Source organism: Vigna umbellata, chromosome 1, assembly GCF_029865625.1.
Source record: "Vigna umbellata cultivar VRB3 chromosome 1, Vumbellata_1.0, whole genome shotgun sequence".
NCBI lineage: Eukaryota > Viridiplantae > Streptophyta > Magnoliopsida > Fabales > Fabaceae > Vigna > Vigna umbellata.
The window spans coordinates 73,451,590-73,458,258 of record NC_142165.1 but is presented as its reverse complement, the minus strand read 5'-3'; the positions used below and the strand labels follow the sequence as shown (position 1 = coordinate 73,458,258).

The window sequence follows — 6,669 nt, the reverse complement described above, 5'->3', positions numbered from 1 at the left end:
TATTATAAAATTAAGAACCTTAAACTATAGGGCAATCTATAACTTAATAAATGTAAAAGAATTTTAAATGAATTGGCATTGTGTTTTAATTAAAACACACAAAATTTATTAATGTATGAATTTATTTCTAATCCTGTCGACAACCAAAATTTCCTTGGGAAAATAAGGAATCATTTACTTAGAGAAAAAATTGTATATTTTCTACTACAAAAGTATAGCATATTCTTACTGTTTTTTTCAAGAGTTTGTATAACTTTTTTTTCTTTATATATTCACTGTACATTTGTACACAATTTAAAATAAAAAAATGTTTTTATTCAAAATAAATAAAACATAGTAAAAAGTAAATTTTGAAAAAGCAACCCAAACTTTTATGAAGGAGACTCACCCTTAAGTTGAATATCAATAGTATCAACATATATATACACAAAAAATGAGAGAATATAAGGTACGTTTTATGTATTCTACTACACCTACTCAAATATTTTGCTAAAATATGAATAAGAAATTACATATTACGGACACTCATTGAGGCGTTATTGTAACTATCAAAACTCTAAATATAGGTTATGAACTTGTTTTATATTGGAAATCAATTTTCGCATTAATGAAAGTCACGCCTTCTAACAAAAAAACACATCTTCCTAGTTAGTTTACACATCTTTCAACAGTTTGAAATTCAACTTGATTTTATTCAAACTTTAAGACATACCATGCACCTGAAAGGTTTTCTTTTACTACAAAGTTTACACCGGTTATGTGAAAAAACTCATCAAAATCACATGTCTCAAAATCTAAAAAACACTTAGACAGAGATTTACCTATAAGCTCTATATTAATAAGAAAGCTTGAATCTATAGTTTTGTAAAGTATGAGTTAAACTTTTGATGAAAAGAAAACATTTATTGACATAAGGAAAGGTAACGGTACTTGGCATGAGGACTCTTGTGGGGCTTCTGTGTGCAGTCAATGAACAATGTGTTGTGCCCCATCTCCTCTTTTTGAAAACGATTGCATATTCCTCCATTCGAGTTTCGTAATCGTAACCCAACTATTTCTTACTTATCTCTCATTTTGACTTCATAATCAAATTTCTTATTCCTTCGCGTGTTCATGAACAGTGTCACATGTACCCCTTTTTGGAATCGCACCATTTTTTAGCTACCAATTAGATAAGGAAATAGTTCTTCTATCAACATTATCTAAAAAAGCACAAACACATACCGTTTTATCAGAAAAACACACTCACCGTCTTAGTTCACTCTCAATTCAACAAGAGACTCGTTTTCAAAAATCTTACATGTATAATATGTAACATGGTTCATCAATAATTATGTGGTTATAAAGTAAAATGATTAATATCATGCAGAACTAATTAAGATGAGATGCTCTATACAAAACACTTTCTGAACTACCGAAGCTCTAGCTACAGAACCAAAACGGAAAAAACTTACACTATTGTGAGAGAGAGAAACACTAAGATACAGAAAAACAGAAGCAGAAGCTATAGCCAGCTATCTCTAAAGAAGAAAGTGATCATTTTTAAAAATTTTCCGTTCATATTTTCTCCTGCGTGGGATCAATTACGTGACGTATGAAGACTGTTTCCAAGTCTGGTGGCGTGAAAAAGTCTGGAACAACGGCACGATAGTTGCACTTGAAGGAAGGTTTTGGCTTGCTAGGAGGAGGTGGGCACGTGAAGGGTGTAGGGATCTTGGATTCGACGGCTGTTGGTGTGGTGGAATACTCCTCCGTGTGAACCTCTTCCTTCTGTTCCTTCTCGACAGGGACAGTGTAAATAGGCTTCAATGGCGGGCGTAACGCGATTCCAGCGATGAGCCATTTTCTGTTGCTATCTGAATCAAAGCCTCCCTCCACTTGTGCCTTCTCGGAGAAACCCATGTGGATGAAAAAGCATAAGAGTTTTTGTTGATGAAAAAGGGAGAGAGGAAATGGAAAAGAGAAGAGGGTGAGAATGAAGAGTAAGATACAGTATTAAATGTGTGGAATATAAGGTGTGAGGATGATGAATGTTGGTGTGTTAGAAGAGAGGTTAGAAAGCAATTGGTGAAGAGAGAAGCAAGGGAAGAAGAAACTCGTGACATAAGCGGTCACCATTAAATAAAGAACACCAATTAGAAGACTGTGAGAGAATGGTGCTGCTGCTGAGGGTGAAGATGCCCGTGAAAATGCCTCAACATAAGACAGGATGTCTAAATAAATGCTTAATTTTATGTAAATATAATATTATCATCTTCCTCTCTCTCTCTCTCCACCTTTTCTTTTTCTTTACTTTTTATTTTTACACTTCTACTTTCAGTTTTTTTTTTTTCACAAGTCAAATGTCTTAACTCAATCTTACTCCTAATTAATTTAAAAAAAAAACAAAGGAGTTTGTTTAAGTTATGAAAAAAGTTAAGTTGAGTTCTATCCATAAAGAATATGTTGGTCATGATTGAAATAATTTGTTATTCATCATTGGAACTAATATAAAATAGCGAAATTAATAGTTCTTAAAGTTGTACATTATTACTTAATTCAATAATTCAAATTGTAATTGATAGTCCCTTAAATAAATTAAATAGTTCTTGGAATATAAAGTATGTCAATAATTTTACTCATTGAAATTTTAATAGTAAAATAGATTTGTTCTCAATTATAAAAGTTTATTTACAGCTCTAAATATCTGTTCAAAAAGGCCTCAGTGCAATTACAATCAAGGATCACTTTGTTTGTAGTTTTAAAAACTAATTTATTGATAGTTTATATTTTTTTAAGGATTATTAAATTTTCATTTTTATTTATTTCAAATATGAATTTGACTATCACTTTATGCATATATTTTTATTAGTTCACTTTTATTTTCTGAAAAAAATTAAACCACGCATGTCGACATATGTATAGTTCAATAGTAGTTTATGTGGAAACTCAAAGTAATTTAAAATACAAAGATTCTTCAACAAAAAAAACAATGCTTTAAATACAAGATGAAGATACACTTAACTTTTATAATGAAGAATATAGAAAAAAAGATTTTTTTTTATTTTCAATAAAAAGAATCAAAATTAAAAGTAGTGACAGTAAAAATTATTGTCTAAATTATACGTTGTTAAGCTAGGAAAGTGATTATAAAAAGTGGGATTAGTATGAATAATTTTTCCATGCTGTATAAATATATCTATATAGCTTGGGTTTGGAAATTAGCTAATAGAAAATAGAATAAGGTAGGTTGAAATATGGCGGGAATTGTTTGAGGGCATTGCGTTGTTGTTGTGGATGAAGAAGAATGGGAAGTTATTCCCTCTATGCCAAAAGCCATAAGCAATAGAAAGCAGCTTTCTCTTTTGCCAAACTTTTTTAAGATGCGACTCACAGAGAATCATGTCACCACCAATCATTCTTTTTTCCCATTTTTTATCTTTCAATTTTCTGCATCTCCATCATCATTTCTCCCTTATCCTCATCAAATTTTTATTTCCACTAAACCTTTTCTAACCCTAAATTAACGTATCATGCATACATGCTTCCATAGCTGCTGCCTCCAGGCCCACCTTTTCATACCATAAATTAAAGCTGCTCTTCTTGTCGTCTGCTTATGTACATCTTTTTTCTCTAGTTTTCACTTCCTAATCAAATAAATTAAGCCCTTATGTTCATCAAAAACAAAATTACCTAATATTATTTAACTCAAACAATTACTTTAATAAAAGATACTCCTTCTCATGTAAAGAGTTGACAACCATTCTTTATTTTCTTAATAAATCCATCAGAACCAAATAAGAACAAAGTTAACAAGAATTACCATAACAAAAAACACCTAAAATATCCTCCTGGAAAGAGGTGACCACAAACAAGATTCAAGCTTTTGAGAATGTAAACATGGAATCAATTCAATTTCGTCAGCCTATTACTTTCACGAATGAAAACAAAATTACCAATTTTTTTATTCAAGACGTTAGTTAATAGCATCAAGAATAATGGAAACACAAGTATGGGATAAAGTGTGCCCTTCAAAATCAGCTATAAAGTGATGTCATTTTGGTCTTCAAAAATGTAAACATGGGTATGATTCTTCAATAAAGCAAAGTAGTTTATTTAGTTTATTAACTGTACAATTATCAACAATTTAACATCTAAGTTCAAATTATTTTTTCTCACTTACTTTCTCAATCCAAAGATTATCAAATTGTTTCTAATCACTAAATTTATGATTAAAATTTTTTAGGATTTAAAGTAACAAAAAAAAAAGAATTATATCATAAAATATTTTTTTTAGATTAAAAAGGATATTAAAAATTATAATATACATAATTTTAACAAGGTAAATATACCCATCACCTTGTTTATTTATAAAATGTTTTATAATGATAGTTAAAAAGTTCTTGAACAACAATTTTGAAATCATTGTTATCTTATAGTGAAAAACTATTCTGCTTTATATATATATATATATATCCTATATTGCTTGTCCACATAGTTCTTTTACCTCCTCAATAGGTACTCAAGAGCTTCTTATGAGCGTGTGATCAATTAAAGCAAAAGAGCATATGTGTTCATGTTGTACATTCACTTAAAAATCATATAACTAGTGATGATGGTCATAAATCCCAAAAGTCTTCATGAAACCAGCACAAACTCTTATATTTTATAAGAGAGAAAAGTAGTATACCAGTACAAAATGTACTTTCAACCTCTAACATTCAAATTAATATGTAAAATAATTATTATAAAAAAACTAATATGACATTTTTATAAATAAAATATTAATTATCATTTCAATGTCAGGATTTGTGCAAGTTGCATAAATGAATTTTGGATTTTAATTAATGATAAAGTTGGAAATGTGAAGCCAAAGTAAGAGGAATGTTGAAAAGGATAAAACTCATCCAAACATGTGAAACAAGGATATTTAGATTAATCTTTTAATAGATATTGAAACAACATTCTTCCATGACACTACAATATACATCTTAAAGGGTACTAAGTGATCTCCAAATATAACTTCATAATAGTAGGTGTCTGTTCTCACCATAAGATGTGTTCAGCAATATTCAATTATTTTATAAAAAAATAAATTACCTAAATTTTGATCAAATTAAATGAGTAAGTGGGGCACAATGTCATAATGTGATCTTGAATTGAAAGTAAAGACTAAGTAATACTGTAATACAGAGAATGAGGCAGTAAATAGTTTGACTATGGTTCAATATTTTCTAGAAATAAGTAATTGAAATGCTATTTAAATAAAAAAATATAAAATATGAGTGACATACAGCAGTGAATCTTATCTTAAAATTAAATAATTTTTAATAATTTATTAAAAACAAGTTAGAACCTCTAATTCTTTTTAGAAGTTTGAAAAATAAGCCAGCAAGTAGGTGTAGTTGAATGGGAAGGAGAATGACATTAAATTCTGACACGGTGGGAACCCGCCAAAGGCAACATCACAGTGGCTTCAAGTACACTTTTGAAAGCCTTCAACTTGGCTTAGTTGGCCCACCACACCATTTTATTTTAATAGTCTCATTCTTTTAAGATCCTATCATATTTTTATATTACCATTTAATAATTATAAATGTTATTATTTTATTTCAAAATCTTGTTTATACCGATTTTTATTATTTAAATATGTTATTATTGAAAGAAATTGTAAAATGGAAGTAATTTATTTATTTTAGTCAGTTCCATCAATTTGTTTAATTTGGTTAGCTGGGTTAATTTGATCATCATGTCAGATTAGTCATTCAATCAGTATAATTTTCAAGTAAGTTTGATTATTTTGATCAATGGGTCTATTTAATTATCTTGGTCACCTAGGTGAGATAGGTCAGCCGGTCCATCCTAGTCATTTCATAAGTCTAACTATCACGATCCAACATTCATGTCTATCACAACCATCAAGCCATCCAATCAACCTTATCATCTCGTTTATCCTAGCCATTCTGTCGATCCGTCCATCCTACCCACCAAGGCTAGCACAATATTTAGATTCATCCCGACCATATCGTCCATCCCAACCACCAAGGCTAGCCCGAAATTCAAATCCATCCCATCAACCCATCCATCCCGTCCATCCCAACCAACTTGTCCCCTCAATCCCGACAAGCTCATCCATCCCCATCATCCTAGTCATTCCATTAATCTTGGTCATCTCATCAATACGTCCATGGTATAACCGACCATCCTTGTCCATCGTGTCCATCTCGGCCACCCCATCTATCTCATCATCTTGTCCATCCCATTCAGCCCAACTGATACGCTGTCGTTGAAGTTATCAAATTAATACTACTTTATAAGACAATTTCAGTATTGCCAAGTTAGTAGTCAAGAAAGTAGATAGGGTTAAAGTAACCCTGCGTCGTTTCCTAACGAATACATAATTGTTTTTCAATACTTGACTCTTATGAAGACCTTCAAAAGGTTAGTAAATGTTGTGCAATGCTTTAAAAATAAGAATGAAAATTTATCCTAATGAATTTAATGTTGAAGAATGTTATGAGTTTAATTGAAGAACAAATGAGAAACTTAGAAACAATTATAATGAGATAACTTAATTCCATTGTTTTTCCAAGATAGATTCATCATCGGTTTTCCACAGATCATTGTTCAATTGATTATTGTTTGAGTTTCAAATTAATTAAAGTACATTCTTAATTAACATGAGGGTGA

The 6,669-nt window shown here is 30.3% G+C and overlaps 1 pseudogene; it reads right to left on the bottom strand.

Moving 5' to 3' along the window:
- Nucleotides 1–1,303: 1,303 nt before the first annotated feature.
- On the bottom strand, nucleotides 1,304–2,323 carry LOC124823882 (cyclin-dependent protein kinase inhibitor SMR6 pseudogene; annotated as a pseudogene).
- Nucleotides 2,324–6,669: the final 4,346 nt, after the last annotated feature.